The sequence below is a fragment of the Mytilus galloprovincialis genome, chromosome 9 (assembly GCF_965363235.1).
Source record: "Mytilus galloprovincialis chromosome 9, xbMytGall1.hap1.1, whole genome shotgun sequence".
Classification (NCBI taxonomy): Eukaryota; Metazoa; Mollusca; class Bivalvia; order Mytilida; family Mytilidae; genus Mytilus; species Mytilus galloprovincialis.
In genome coordinates, this window is record NC_134846.1 from 17,601,000 (window position 1) to 17,618,530 (window position 17,531).

Here is a 17,531-nt window from a genome sequence, read left to right on the forward strand (position 1 = left end):
TCAATAGTTTTAGCTGTATATAAACTTTTAAAAATATATCAATAGTTTTAGCTGTATATAAACTTTTAAAAATATAATGTGCTATGAAATGTGCTGTTCAAAAAATTTTTAACTTTTAACTCTCCCAGGTCAAACCTGCCAGTCCCAAGCCCAGATAAAATAGGATAGTAATAAAAACCAAATATTGTAAAAAGCGCAAATGACTTTTTTTTAAAAGCGCAAATGTCCTATGATTTGAAGCGCAAGTGTCCAAAAATAAAAGCGCAAATGTCCTATGAAAAAGCGCAAACGTCCCGCGCCGATTACTTTTACTGTTTAGTCTATTTTTAGTGATGTCCATTTGACGTGCCTAGGTTCTGATACATCCCGATATTGTCTAATTGTTCTATGGTAAATATAAACCTTTGATTATGCTATGCCATAACATCAACGTGACTCAACGTTCACAAGGAGTAGGATTGACTAAGGTGTGAAAACTCTTACAAAATACATAGCTTTCAATTTGGTACACCAGACGAACATTCCGTCTTTATAAGATTCATGAGTGGCAATTGAATCAGTAAGAAGACGAATTCATAGTAATGTATTACTTGATTTATTTCACTAGACTGGGCGGGGTTTAACCAGTTCGCTTATTTAAAACAGTCCATCCATAGACAGATGTGTCAGGACAAACTCATCAATGAAGTGTCCAGTTATACACTCAGTTTATGTGTATATCCGTTTGGTGATTAGAAATGAATTATAATTATAACCGTCATCATCCTTATCACACACATCTTCAAATAGACTGTCCAATGCAAATTAAATCGTAAGCCTCGCCTGATCAGTTGAGATAACATTGGTTATATCAATACATTGAAAATCAATGATTTTATATAATTTTGAAAGAGACGACTGGGTCTATTTTTATTGTACGGTAGACACATTTAGTGGTAGATTATATAATTGTATAATCATGGTTTATAGACGAGTTGTTTATTACCAGCTGTTTAATGGTGCCGATGACTTTTCTTAACCCGTTTCTGCATAACCCGTTACTCGACATTAAATATCGGTTAAGAGGTCATAATAAATATAGGTTAGATAAAGTTGCGTGCTTGCAGTTTTACATTATATGTGTCACGTGAAAAACAAGTTGATCACAGTCTTAGTAATTGCTCCTTGTGGCAACAGCTTTTATAACTTATTCTCAAAACACTGTAATATAAGTTATGCCTCCAACTAAAAAACGGAATCCGACGAAACGGAAATCCCGTTTTCAACCGTATAGTACGGAAATCAATGTTACAAACACTAATTCTGAGAAAACCAAATCCGAAATGGTGGACGAACTGTCAAAAATTGGTTTCAAAGTGCCTCCGAATTTAACTCTAAACGTAGTAAAATCTCTGTATACAGAGAACATTGTAAACAAAAGTGATGATCGCGCCGTAGAAACCATCGAAACCAGTTTAAGTCCAACAGAAGGTTTTTCATCTGTTAATCCAACAGCTTCAACAGAGATTCAAAACATTGAACATAATTCAGCTACGGAGAATGTCAACACTAATATATTGGTGACTGCTTTTAACACTATGTCACAATGTGTGAACGGCCTTCAGAAATCCGTCGATACCCTGATGACAGAGAAGCTGTATGATAGCAAACCATATAATCTCCATCAATGGTACAATTCCAGCAATACGACACCGCCGTTACAAAACACACCGGATGCGTTACATCAAGGATTATATAGAACAGGAGTTCGTTCGGATGATTTTCCAAATGTAGACATAGTTTCTTCAGGATTACAGAAACAAATAATACAGGGTAAGGACATTAACTTAGCTTCTCTCCTTATCCCTAGTTTCGAGAGTCCCCAGTCACATACCATTTTGGCAGACGGTATGGAAATTAACGTGGGGAATAAACCAGACCCACGCTTAAATCGACAGCTAACAATTCAGGAATTCATAAAAGCTTTCGGTAAATTCAAGAGTGTAATGACGTCTGCTTTTCCAGGTAGGAGATTTGAATTAGACGCTTATGAAGAGGATATCATAGAAATCAGCAACTTTTATGGTAATAAGTTTTACGACTACCATAAGTTGTTTTCGGCCAAAGCCTCGACCCTTCTTCAAGAAAAACAAATTAAAGTCGATTGGAGCAAAAGGGATCGCGACCTGATGATCTTGATAGGTGCGGGCGTGGAAATAAATATTTGCAAGCTTTGTCACATGGTTGACCATGACACGAAGTTCTGTCCTTTGCAACTAGCAGAAAAAAGCGTATCTACGCCACATCTAACGAAAAATAGCGGAAATTCTGATATTCGTGGTAGGAAGCGTTTTTATCACAACGGGAAAGAAATTTGCAATAATTTCAATAGCTTGTCTGGCTGTAATAAAGACGGTCGATGCCTTTTCTTACATATGTGCTCCAATTGTCGTAACTATGATCATAGCGTAACCACCTGTCCTCGTCAATCTACGCATAACGATAGCGAGAAAAATAGAAAGAATTACTCTTTTAAAAACACAGCTGCTAAGACTAGTACTCCTGCACAAAAGTCAAGCTTCGGTTCCGAGAAATGACTGTCAAATATTAACTTCCCTTTACAGGCTACTACTCCGATTAATGTAGAAGTATTACAAAACGAACTTAGAAATCACAGTGACAAATCTTTTGTTTATTATTTATGCAATGGTTTAAAATATGGTTTTGACACCAAAGTGTCTGTAACTAGTTTACCAACCCTTGAGTGTCGTAATAATTTGTCTGCACGATCGCAACCGAACGTAGTAAATGAGTTGTTAAGAAAGGAATGTGAAAATGGTTTTATGTACGGACCTTTTGAAACACTCCCATTTTCAAGTTACCGTGTCAGTCCGTTGGGAGTTGCGGAAGGAAAATATTCGAAGAAAAAACGACTTATATTGGACTTATCGGCGCCCCATCAAAGTGATATTCATTTTAGCATCAATGAATTAATTGACAAAGACACCTGCTCTATGTCGTACGTCAAGATCGACAACGCTATAGATATAATCCTAAAATACGGAAGACATTCCTGGTTATGTAAATACGATATTTCCAATGCATTCAAAAATTGTCCTATATTACCTTCACAATGGCCTTTGTTTTGCATTAAATGGGAGGATAAATATTATTTCTATGTGCGATTAACTTTCGGCTGCCGATCTAGTCCCATCATATTCGATACTTTATCACAAGCAATATGTTATATTGCTACAAACAACTACAAGGTCAATAACATTTTACATCTGTTAGATGATTTCTTAACTATAGATCCACCACACGCCGAGGGAGAGCGATCAATGGCATTAATGATGATGATTTTTAAACGATTAAATGTTCCAATAGCAATGCATAAAACTGTTGGCCCTGTAACTTGTCTTGAATATCTAGGCATCATTCTCGATTCAGAAAAAATGGAAGCCCGTCTACCGCAGGAAAAGGTTGATCGAATTTGTGAGTTTATTTCAAGCATAAGTGTAAAATCCTCTTGTTCTAAGAGAGAAGTTCTACAGCTGCTAGGTCATTTAAATTTTGCCTCAAGAGTTATCTTACCGGGCAGGTCTTTTGTGTCTTATCTAATCAATTTATCAACCAAAGCGAAAGAATTACATCATTTTGTGCGTTTAAATAAAGAATGTCGGATAGATCTCGAATTTTGGTTACGATTCCTTAAGAATTGGAATGGAATTAATATGTTTTATAATTCTACATTCATATCTAGTTACGATATGGAATTATACACAGATGCATCGTCAACTATAGGTTTTGGTGGATATTTTGGTGGAAAGTGGTTTTATTCTTCATGGCCGACCGAAATTAAAAACATCACAAACAGTAAACATTCAATGGCATTTTTCGAATTGTACCCTATCGTTGTAGCAGCTGTATTATGGGGTGCCTCATGGAAAACTAAAAAAGTGTTATTTTGGTCTGATAATATGTCTACAGTTGAAATTATAAGAAAAGGCCGATCAAAATGTTTGTATATTATGAAGTTAATGAGGAAATTAACATGGTGCGCATGTACAAACAATTTCTTTTTTAGTGCAAAACACGTGCCAGGTGTACAAAACGATATTAGTGATGCCTTATCTCGATTTCAGATACAACGTTTCAGAACCCTGGCACCAGATGCAGACACTTTTCCGGAACCGTGTCCCAAAATCTCAGATGTAATATGGTGTTAAAACAAACTGTCGAACAACTATGGACAACATCGATATCCAAAAGGACTAAGGATGCGTATGATATTGGTTTCATGCATTTCAAGAGATATTTACTGTTAAATAACGTGACATTTACAAATAACTTGGCCCCAGTTTCGGAAGAAATCCTCATATATTTTGTTGCTCATTGTCAAACAGTTCTGAAACTTCATTATTCTACCATTAAACTTTATCTATGTGGAATCAGGTACAATTATTTAAAGGAAAATTGTAGTGATCCATTAGAACTATATAACGGCAAACCATTGCCAAGGCTTACATTGATCTTAAATTCTGTTAAACGATCTCAAAATCAAAATAAAAGAATAAGGCTACCAATCACTTTTGATATTCTTGAGCAAATTATAAAGAGTTTACGAAAAGGAGTTTTTTCAAAATTTATTGATCTCATGATTGAAACAGCTAGCGTGATTTCTTTCTTTGGCTTCCTCCGATGCGGAGAAATAACTGTTATCAAATCCGAACATTTTGAACCTGCTATTAATTTATGTATATCAGACATTTCATTCACAGACAATATTGCTAACCTGCACTTGAAACAGTCCAAAACTGATCCATTCCGTAAGGGTATAGATATTCAGTTACACAAAATTAATAGTCATATTTGTCCTTATCGTGTTTTGAAAAGATATTTAGAGATCAGGAAAACGTTTTTATCGTCTTATCAAAACACTGACCCTCTTTTTGTATCAATTGGCGATTTAGCTATGGAAAGAAATTTCTTTATAACAAAAATCAGATATGTTCTAGAGTTATGCGGTTATAATCCTAAAAACTTTTCAGGTCAATCATTTAGAATAGGTGCTGGCACCGCAGCTGGTCAAGCAAAAATAGAAGATCACATGATTAAAACGTTAGGTCGTTGGTCTTCAGATTGCTATGTGCGTTATATTCGAACTCAACCAATCTCTATAAAGCATGCACAACAGCAGCTTGCTGGATCTTTCAATCATTGATTATATAGTATAGTCAACTTCGATTTATTGGCAGTAGAACTGCATGCTTGCTTAATATGTATATTTTGTTTCTTATATTTAGCTTATTATTGTGTTATTCGTTGACTTATTGAAGGTGGTCCTGGGGGATTCCTTATTCTAAATACTTGGGGGTCACTCAGACTCATCTGATTTCTAATCATTACTTCGTCAGAGTTTCTTGGCACCTTTTCAAATATTTCACTTATCATTCATATTTTTCATTCATTTTCCAAGCATTTTTCATTTAACATCTCCAACCTCAACTCAACACCTTAAAACATTGTAGCCCACCGTCACGCGGGGGCTGGTCCACTGCCACGCATGGGCCGTCAGATGAAGCTTCGCTTTATCATTCTTTTGTCAGTTGTGTTGTTCAAGTTGAGCGTAGTGGCTTGTCAGCTGGTCTTCTTTCCACGAAAGAATCGCTTCCTGACAAAGTCCTGGAGCAAAAATTTTTCGTCAGATAGTTGAGTGATTTCCCAAGGCCAAACAATTTGATATGTTTTATATGTTTAGTACAGGAAATACGTTTTCATTTTATCTGGTGTAATTTTCATAATAAATATATATTACATTAAAACCTTTTCGTTTAGTAGCAATGGTTCCATGATAAAGTTACTATTGAATCTACAGTATACTGACACTACACTAAGATAACATTCACCAAACAGGAACCTTTAACACATTTGACCTCAGATTTTTATCAGATGTCAAAGTTTAAAACAGTGAAGCTAATGAGCATATCGACACACAAAAATTTCACAGTTTGATGTCCTGCGAAGATTCTCATACTAACTGATTGATTGATAATGGGGATAAAATGATTATTAAAGAGTCTGCAGTGTCAAAATCCTCACAAATCATATTGTGCTATTACACGTGTATAGCAAACAGCATAACATGAGACTTATGGTTAAAGCGACATTGAAACCAGCATCACAGTAGGATACAACATTTAATATATTAAATTGCACATGATTTCACTTCGACTATTGAACTATAATTAGATACAGAGATTATCATGTTGGGAACTCGCGTCATTTTCGGATATAAAGTTATTTATTGGTTTATTTGAATGGGATTCTTACATGGTTGATCAGTTGTTGGTGTAGTTCAGTGGCAAATATTACATGCATATACATGACGGAAAAACATAAAACACATTTAAAAACAGAACTTCGACTGTCCGTTTTACACAACTACTCATAGGTAAAACGAGTATATAAATTTTTGTAATGATAACTAATTATTAAACAACAACTACTGTATTGAAATTACTGAACATTACCGTTATAAACAATGACATATCACGAAGATATTGTGTCGTATTACAAGTTGAAACTGGTGTTATCAATTAATAACCAAAAAATATATAATACATATCATATTTATTAATATTTAAATGAGGCGCCATCCTGAAAACGATGACCTAGCATATGCGCTACTGTAGATATGTCCAGATGGTGTGTAAGTGTTGCTTGTTCTTAGAAAGCATGCGTCACCTGCAGATAACTGAATCACTACCGTCGAAGAAGCCCCGTGTTCATAGCTGCTTTGTGCTTTGGTTACTGCTGAACCAATAATTTGTGTGTTCCTCACTAGTTCAATTGGGATATAGGCTCCAGCATACGGCTTTATAGAATAAGATAACACGTATGTTCCAGATACTGTCGGTGTGAAAATTCCGGTGTAACGGTTATAAGCTGAACCAATGTTAGTAATGATAGTATCAAAATGCAATGTGTGATGTTTTCCTGGATTCAGCTCGTTAGATGACATGTATGCATAAAATGCTGGCGCTGTTGTACTGGCTCCTAGAAATTCAAGGTCATTAAAAAAAGTAATTAAATGCATACAGTGCTGCCTGTAAATATCAAAGAATGTACTACTTGTATAAGAATATATTTTCATATTTTTGCTTACTTTGCTTTCTTTAAAGGAGCTATTTTCAACAAATGTGTATACATAACATACTATTTGTCATATAAGATATGCTTTATATTTGTTATTTGTAAAAAATAAAGTAACAAATTCTGAAGTCCGAACAAAATTCTAAACGGAAAGTATCTTATCAAATATCAAAATCAAAAGCTGAAAAACATCAAACGAATGGACAACTGTCATATTCTTTATTTGGTATAGGCATTTTGATATGTAGAAAATGATTGATTAAACCTGGTTTCATAGCTTGATAAACCTCTCACTTGAATGACAGTTGATAAAATTTCTTTATATTGACAACGATGCGTGTATAAAACAAACAGACATGATAGGTAAAAATTTCAAAATAGTGATACAGTTAACATAAACAGAGCATTATGACCATACAAAAGCATAAATGATTATTGAGTATCTATATGCCATATTGTTGTACTTTATTGAACTATGTATTTGTTCTTATAGTGATTAATATTATACAATGTTGACTGCTTTTTCCTAATATAATGCGACTGTAATACAAGTCAGAGGTTCAGATAGCTATAAAACCAGGTTTAATCTTCAATTTTTGTACATAAGGAAACGCCTGTACCACGTCAGGAATATGCCAGTTGTTTTCCATTCGTTTGATGTGTTTGAGCGTTTCGTTTTGCCATTTGTTAAGGGACTTTCCGTTTTGAATTTCCTTGAAGTTTAGTACTTTTTTTATTTTACTTTGTCACTGCCTACAATTTAAATTGGATCAAATTCTCTCTAGACTATTACAAACGGAATATTTTAAATGTTTAATGCAAAAGGCAAACTTTGATTTCATTTAACAAGGATCGTATTTTCATCTATACATCCCTCTCAACCAAAAGGATGCCGCACTTTGGTTCATTTGAAGCGTAAACTAATCATTTTCAAATTGGATTTTATTCCGTTTGTTATAAAAGCATACTTCCTAGTGCATATCAAACTATCGCAGATATAACAAGGCTATTGATGTTTTATTTAGTATTAGCATTCTTTTCTTTTTTAAAAGAATAGTTGATACCATTACCCTTTACAATTTTCACCAATTTATTACATGCATCTCGTTTGCATTTGTTGTTCAGAATATTCTATCAATGGGCAAAGAAGCAGTTTTAATATAAAAAAAATATTTAATGTATGATAAACTGTTGACAAATATAGGTCTAGTCTGTATTTTATTTTGATAGTATAATGCTAATTCTGAAAATCGAACGACAACACTATAATATAACAATTATGCATAACTTTCAAAATAAAATTAAGAAAACATTACTGAGAGTGCAAGGACAAATAATTTCCATGAATAGTGAATATGCAAATACAATATGCAATTGCATACAAAATATCATAATTGCCCAATTTTGAATATGCTCTTCGTCAACTAAACATTTTTTGATCAATAAAAACAAATCTATTTTGAAAGAAAATTAGGGAATAGAGGTTGTGTATATGCTCCAAAAAAAAAAAAAAATAAGAACCAAATGTGTCACCGTACATGTCTTTTTGCAACCACTTAAAAACGAATTAACATTAATGATCGTATTCAATATTAATTAAAAGATATATCACCTCTTATATAATATGGATAAGTTGAAAAGTGAATCAATCATAAACAGATATTTAGTATTTGCTATCAACAAATTATGCAATACATCCCAATTTTTATATACAGAAACAGTCAGACACAATTTTATTACAAATGTGTCACAAAACTTACAGATTTAAATGAAGAGCTGTATTTAGTTGTGTAATTTGTTTTACGATCCAAATGGTTCTATCACATTAATCTGCATTTACACATTGTTAAACAGTAGATTTCATAATCATTTATTGAATTGGAAAATCCATTTCACATAAATGAGGTTAGAAAATGTGTTGGCAGGCATGTGGTGTCAAGTCAAGAATATGTGACATCCTTAACAGTTGTAGAATATATATGTCTTCCCCTATATATAAAAACATAAGCAACACGACGGGTGTCACATGTGGAGCAGGATCTGTTTACCCTTCCGAGCATTAGAGATCACCGCCAGTTTTTGGTGGGGTTCGTGTTGCTTAGTCTTTAGTTTTCTATGTTTTGTCTTCTGTACTATTATTTGTCTGTTTGTCTTTTTTATTTTTAGCCATGGGGTTGTCAGTTTATTTTCAATCTATTAGTTTGACTGTCCCTCTGGTATCTTTCGTCCCTCTCATATATGATATATAAAAGGTGAACGCCTGTATCATACATTAGATGCAAACACGAAGGTTGACTGTTTCACTACAGATTTTTTAAGTGTATTTGAGCTGTGAACATAAATATTTATTACTATACTTTACATTACAAGGGATTAAACGTGATCTTTTTTGTTAAGATAAAGATAAATCCCATTGACGAAAAAAAAAATAGTGTACTGATGTTCAAATCCATTACGAGGATACAAATCATGGTAAAACAGATCATTACGAGAATATTGCATGAACTTCAAAAGGGAGATATAGACTGTTTGTCGTTCTGGTAAACGTATATCGATATGCATCAATGTGCGTCATGCATGTCACTATTCCTTTAGACAGAGGTATCATATCTCCGTACCATTCGTCTCAACTCATCTAAGATAGAAGGAGAGTAGCGGATTCTACCGAGAATTGCCGATCGATCTCCGTACTTATTTACATGCAACTAACTTTCTCTTATCTTACATGTTTGACAATTTGCACGTTATCGACAATTATGTCTTGCTTTATTATTATACTTCTCTTTAATATTTTCAAGGTCAATTGTGTAACCTCTGCTGATGACACTCTTGGGTTTCAAAACATTGAAAACCAACTGACAGGACATTTATTGCAGTTAGAAAAGAGGTTAACTTTGTTAAAGAACGAGAATTCTGAGATATCAAAATCAAGAGATGTCTTGCAAAGTATCGTTCACAATCAGAAGAAAGATATTGCAGCCCTGGATAGTCTGATTGATAAGCTTGACTTTCCAAAAGATCAGACGAAACCTTATAATAGAACTGTCACGCAGTCGGAAATTGACAATAGCGATGGTAGACATACAAAGCGTGAGTATGAAAATTTACTTTTGATAATTATGCCAGCATCATTCAAGCATTGTACGTTTTGATATTGTACAGTACATTCTTTTTAAACATTTGAAAAACACAGATTTTAATAATAATTATTCGAATAGTTGTGTTCAGTACTGGAGAGGACATTTGTAACTTGGATCGAAAAACGTGGTTCGTGTTTCGAATGATTCCAAACTTTATCAACATCAAATTTACAAAATATGTCAATATCAATAAAATATCATGTCCACACACAAATGCGAGTGCATGGGCAGATGCTTCACTCAAGAACAAAACGTCTATAAACAGTGGCATCATCCCAATGGTAGTAAAACATTATTGAAGATAACAGTCTGTTACGCAAAACGCGATTTCAAACACAAGACTGATACATGTAATAGTTTCTGTTCGTTTCGAATCTAATCTTTATAAATGTAATAACACTGTACAAAATCATTTGTGTTTATGGATACTAGTATAGTGTATATTCTGTATGATCAAACATATACATTTGAAAGTCAGGAATGTTGAATACGTAGCAGCATAAGAAGGTGTATGACCATAAAGACATAAAACGAACAGTCATATACTGATATATATATATACATATACTAGTATACGATACATGTACATTGTCGAAAAATATATGAGTAATTTTTACGAGCTTTAGAGATAGGACAAGGCTTGCTGAGCTGTTCGACTGTTTCTTAGCGAGTACATAAATCTTTGATATGTCCAACAATTAGATATTGTTTTCAAACCTGTAATGTACACCATCAGTTTAAGGTTTAGTTAATAACTCCAAGGAGTTGTTTCTGATTTTTGAAAGAATCTCGACATAATTTGATGGAAAAACGCGAACAGAACTTGAAAATTAACTGTCACCAAAATGAAATATTCGCACTACCGTTTGATCAACACGAAAACGGAGTGACAAGAGACTTTTTGAACAAATAAGTACAAATGAATCAAAACTTTATTTGTGTACCTGTTTTTTGTACAAATGTTTGTCCGATTGCAGAATATATGTAATAAATTTTCAAAGAAGAACATTTGTTTGAAAAGTACCACGGTGTTCAAAGACGATGAGTAAGTATAAGTATGAATAAACTCATCATAGATTCCAGGATTGAAATCTAGTATTTACACCAGACGCAATGATAAATTATATTGCTTGCTATAACTATATAGAGTAAGTGAAATCAATATCGATTTTAGTTAACCTCTAGAAATTCTTAGGGGTCAGATGCAAACAATATAACGAATTTATCGCACACTGGACTTTTGTTACCAAGATTTAAAAAAAGTAAACAAATATAATAACAACAATAGGATATATTGCATTCACCTTTTGTAATTTCAGGACGTATCCTCTTTTCTCGACAGTCAAGAGTGAATTCTCCGGCGTTTTATGCTTATATGTCCACAAATGAAGCTAGCCCAGGACAACATCATACACTAATATTCAACAGCGTGATTACAAATATAGGCAACGCGTACAATCAATACTCTGGTATATTTACAGTGCCTTCAAACGGGGTGTACGTGCTTTCATACACCATTACGGCATACACTAGTTCCAACATTCCAGTCGAAATCGTCAAAAACGGAGGTGTAATTGGATCACTGTTAACAAGGGCTTACAGCAACTACAAACACAGCGTTTCCTCGACCGTTGTTGTGAATATGAATGCAGGAGATGTTTGCTATATCAGAACAAGCGTATCAGGTGCCACTATATCTGGTAGTATTTTCAGTGGCACTGAAGCGAGAACTTCGTTTACAGGCTGGCGCATTGAGTAAATTATTAAATGACATGTGTTTGTTATGCTTTGTTAATGAATCACAATTCGAATTTATAAACCATGATCTATCTGATGTAAAAGTTGACGAACTGGATCTTCTTTCACACTCAACTGTATACATGAATTATACAGCGTACATTAAACATAGTTGGGTCTGCCAGAAGCCCCATAAAACTACTTCAAAATCATTAACTTCTATTTCTTCAACAGTTACTAAACTGCTCTCTAAACATTGCTAAAGTTTCAATGTAAAACTATTTATTCAGGCGGCACTGTGGATCACAAATAAAACTAGATTTGTAATTGCTAGCAATAACGGATGGCACCCTTCCCCATTGCCAAGGTAACGGCAGCCATTTGAAAAAAGTATAAGGTGAAAGAGTGTATCTACGCATGCCGATCAACATTGTTGTAACTTTACATAAAATTTGGAGCATTTTGAAGTTTTTGAAATTTTTGATTTTTCCATGGTTACGGTGACCATTTCCAAAATTCCAAAGACAGATGGCACATTGGTAATACATATCTTTAAAGTTTCATTGCGATTGATGCTATATTCTGAAAAAAAAATGCAGCTTTAATGTATTTTCCCATACAGTCAATGTTGATTTTTTCGCCCTGTTTCCATGACAGTGGCAGCCATTTTGGAACTTCTAAATAATGCATGCACATCTGGGCATATCAGGTAACATTTTTATAAAGTTTCATCTACTTGGGTCCTATAATGAAAGATTTAGTATATATAGAATTTTAATAATATGTCAAGGAGGCCCCAAAAAATGATGAAAAGAAGCTTAAAGAATCTACCTATTGTGTTAATAGACAATTTGTTCTCATCCCTCATCCTGCATATCGTCGCTGGGCTTCTAAAATGTTGTAAATAACAAATTTTCAATGAAAAAATATCTCACAAACAGGCTTTGAAAATTTTGGCAAAATACATGCTTCCAAAATGTCGTATGTGAACTTGAACATTTTTGTAGATAGCAGTGAAATAAAAACTTTGACATTTCTGGATTATCCAAGAACTTAAATTATTTTCACAGAAATAAAGAAATGTACAATTTTTTCCCCCCAAAGCCATTCTACAACGATTTTTAAGTTTTCATACAACATTTTGGAAGCAAACTTTACAAACAACTGACATTGGCAATTTTGTAACATGTCATATTTCACACATTTTGATTGGTCTAACTGTATGCTATTTTGTAATACCAAAGATTTCCTCCCGCCCAGACCATTGGCGTCAAAAAGTATTTTTAGCCAAAAAAAAGTCATATACGACATTTTAGAAGCCCAGCGACGATATACATGATGAGCTAGTCGTTAGAAGTAAAACATGTATCAATCAATGTTTCAATGACCCGATGTCTTTGTTAATGGCATCAATCACATTGAAATACAAGCGTTAGCCTTTCAAAAAGGCTATTCGACTCTTAGCTGATGAAAATGGAAAGTGCTCTCGCTTTGTAGATTAATTCATTTACTAGAATAGCCACGAGCATCAATCAGCAAATTTTACCACACACGTGAGGTCACACGCTATGAATTATTATCGTTTAACGTTGTTGTTTACTCCAGAAGATTCGACTATTTATAGATAAAGGTTACCTGTGTAAAATCTAATTGCTAAAATAGAGAGGACAAATCCGATACTCTACGGGATGGAAGGACATTTACTTGGTTTGGATTGTCCTAACCAATCAATAAACTTTGATTATTCACGTCTCGTAATATCTTCCAATCAGGAAGCAAAAAAAATTCACGCACTATCTGTCCATCGTTCAATTCTTAATTTCGACTTCTAGGAGTCGAGAATCACAGGACTTGCATTCACATACATACATATATTTTGATTTCCTTGATGTATTTGATAATTGAACATTGGATATACTTCCAGTGTCTAAAATGTCATGCATGTTCAGCTATCAAAGGCCCCGAAATGACAAATGTAAAACAAGAAAACAAAAATACTAACGGCCTAATTTATATACACAAAAAAAAACCAAGGAAAAACAAATATGTAACACATTAACAAACGACAACCACTGAATTACCGGTTCCTGACGGAACAGGCACAGACATACAAAATGTGGCGGAGTTAAACATGTTAGCAGTATCCCAACCCTCCGCTAACCTTGGAAATTCATGTAACAGTACAACACATGAACGTACTATACGCTTAAGGAGGCTCGAGGGTACAAATATTTCGATATTCCTCTGTTTCTCCCATTAAAAAAAACCAAGAAAAAATAGTGCCTTAACAAAAATGCATGCTTCTTTTGATGGCAGATTGTGAGCTTAAATGAACGGTGACCCCATTTTTATATTTATAAGTGTATAATATATTTCACAGAGTGGACATGACCGGTTACTTGTATATCCCAAAAACAAAAAGAGCCTACGTACAGATCTGAGAGTACTCATAGTTACTGACAGTTAGAGGGGCAAAAGATACCAAAGGAACAGTCAAACTCATAAATCGAAAATAAACTGACAACGCCATGGCTAAAAAATGCAAAAGACAAACAGGCAATTAATAGTAAACCATAAACAACATAGAAAACTAAAGACTGAGCAACACCATCAAAAAATTGGGGGTGATCAAAGCCACTAACAACTAATAAAAAAAATCATGCATCTAAGACTAGATAATCAGTCATTACACATTCAACATCCAATGGGTTTAGTGTAAAGACGTCATTACAAGTCAGAGAAATACATGACTTGTACAATGCCAAGATAGTTTGGCGTAGTTTATGTATGTCAAAGTGTACTGATTGTTGTTTTACTATCATGACTTGCCAACGTGTACTGATTGTTGTTTTACTATCATGACTTGCCAACGCAATCCACTAATAAAAAATAGTGTAATCTTGCTGAAATGATACAACCACACTCATGTAAAGGAATTTACTTCCGCTGAAAAACACATCCTCCCACTTTATAACGTTGAATACCGCTTGATAAAGACATATCAACTCACTTTTTCAAACATACTGAAACTAGACCTTAACAATTGCCATACCGATAACATGAGAAAGAGTTTGCAGTATGTACACATTTGTCCTTACTAGAAATATCTCAACAGCGGCATAATATGGGTTGAGCGAGCCTGTAGTTGAACGATTTGGTCTTGGGCAATTTGACAATGCAATGTATTGCAAGGGAATTTAAATTGACATCCAATATGAATTTACGGAGGCATTGTGTCTGTTAATGTCAAGTTTTCTCATTCTTACTACAAAATTAGCCTTACATATTATAGAATCTAGACAGAGACAGTTGAATGTATGTTTCATTCCTCCACGAACAATGTTTTGAATTAAACTTAGGATAGACAGATACTCATATATGTCTGATAACTTCAAATATAGATATTATTTCATCACCCATTTCTTTAGAAGTGTCAGAATGTTATCGTAGAAGCAGATATTTCATGAGTGAATTTCATTGAGGGTTTGGTGCTGACTTCTTTATCTATTGATGATATGAAAACATCGGTTAGCTTCTTTTGTCCAAATATGAAATGAAGGATATCATTACTCAATATCAAATTATGACAGAAAGCCAAAGCATGACAAAACTGCCGATATTTTAACTAACCGTTTGTCCAAATGTCCTTTTACAATTTCAGAATAGCTAAATTTTGCTGAAATTTTTCTAAGTTGCAGTTGACTTGCAACCCTTAGCCATAACAGTTTTTGTTACGTGTGCCGAAATGAACCCTTGTATAATTCAAACCTTTAAAAACAACAAAATAGAGTAGAACGTGGTATGTTGGCTGTTGATTTTCATAAAGAAACCTTTTGTTCCGCCGTCTTATCGTTAAATATTTATTAGTATGCAACTCTCATATAAATGAGAGTTTTTGCTAGCTGAAAAAAGGTTTCTACGCAAGGAATTAACTGTATCAAGTCAGGAATATGACAGGTTATTTTGCCATTCGTTTAATGTGATTTAGCTCTAGATTTTGTATTTTATAAGATTGTCGGTTTTCGATTTCTTTCGGAGCTCGGTAGTTTTGTTAGTTAACTATTTTTCCGAATTCAAAAGCGACTTGAAGGGCACTCAGTTTTGATACAAAGACCGATTGAACATAAAAAGCAAAAGAAAAAAGAAAACTGGATGAAATTCTTGTTACTACCGCTGGAATTTAAAAAAAACAAGTCATTTTGAATGAATTGTATATGTTGCTGTTCTAATCTGTTCTGATTTTGATTTTTGTTATTGGTTCTAGCATTACTACAAAATGTGATCAGTTTTGAAATCGTTGACGAAATCGTGTTTTTTCATTTGCAGATTAATACGCATGAAACTTTTGATTGACATACTTTATTACACAAGAAGCCAACCTGCAAATGATGTCCTAGCAGACGTACTGCTGTAAATGTTCCCAGACGGTGCGGATTCTGTACTGGTTCTAAGATAACATACATCACCAGTGGTCAAATGGACGACAATAGTTACTGAAACGCTATGTCTATAACTTGAGTATGGCCTGGTAAAAGATGATCCAATTACTCCTGCATTTTTTATTATTTCAACTGGGATATATGCACCACTATCAGGCATTATTGTATAAGAAAACACATACACTCCCGTAGACGGTGCAGTAAAAATACCGGTGTACTGGTTGTACCGATTGCCAATGTTTGAGACGACTTGGTTAAATATAAGTGTATGATGTGGACCTGGACTATTTTCGCTACTAGACATATAAACATAAAACGCTGGTCGTGAAGCTCTTGGTTGCTGTATACTAACGAGAGTTCCTGGAATTATAAATATATTTCAAGTCTCTATTTCACAGTCAATTGAATAAAAACGAGAAAACATTATTTAACCCTTCTTGTTACAGCATTTTTGTAAAATGAAAAGGTCTTTTATTTCTAGAATTCAATTTTTCTATGTATCTAAATGCACTTTATATAATATTAGATAGATCTTAAATAATATAAATAATTTGCATAAATCATTACTGCATCGTACAAAACAAATGTTATATGCATTGTATCGTTAATAAATAAAGATACAGCATAATGTAACACATGATCAGAATTTTTTTTTTGAAAAGTGGTAAAAGACAATTAAAACAAAACTTGTAGTTTGCGACCATTCGTTTTAATTTGCCTACAACGATTGGTTTTAATGGTACTGTTCAGTTTATAACCGCGAAAGTTTCAATGGCTTATAATATCTCGAAAACAAGCTTAAATACCTATATATTTGTTTTGCTGTTTTGATTCCTTTACTAATCCCCAATCAATATATACTAGTGTTTTGAAAAGTGAATTATTTTGAAACCGAGGAGCGAACTCCCTTATAAACGTAAAGAATAACAATGAAAAAATCAGTACTGTGTTGCCTAGAAGTATAACGACCAAAAAACATATACAGTTCAGTCAATGTCATATATTGACCTACATCTAGAACTAGACAAAGAGATAATTCCTAGCTTGCCAATTGTGAAATTTTCATTTTATTTGTAGCAAA

General features: G+C 33.8%; 2 long non-coding RNA genes across 2 annotated transcripts; both read left to right on the forward strand.

The window, feature by feature from the left end:
* Nucleotides 1-1,546: 1,546 nt before the first annotated feature.
* Nucleotides 1,547-4,565, forward strand: LOC143044530 (uncharacterized). The gene is made up of 2 exons (XR_012968701.1): nucleotides 1,547-1,812; nucleotides 4,125-4,565. It is a non-coding gene; the product is annotated as an uncharacterized LOC143044530 (long non-coding RNA).
* Nucleotides 4,566-9,880: 5,315 nt separating this feature from the next.
* Nucleotides 9,881-12,047, forward strand: LOC143046662 (uncharacterized). The gene is made up of 2 exons (XR_012969212.1): nucleotides 9,881-10,224; nucleotides 11,594-12,047. It is a non-coding gene; the product is annotated as an uncharacterized LOC143046662 (long non-coding RNA).
* Nucleotides 12,048-17,531: the final 5,484 nt, after the last annotated feature.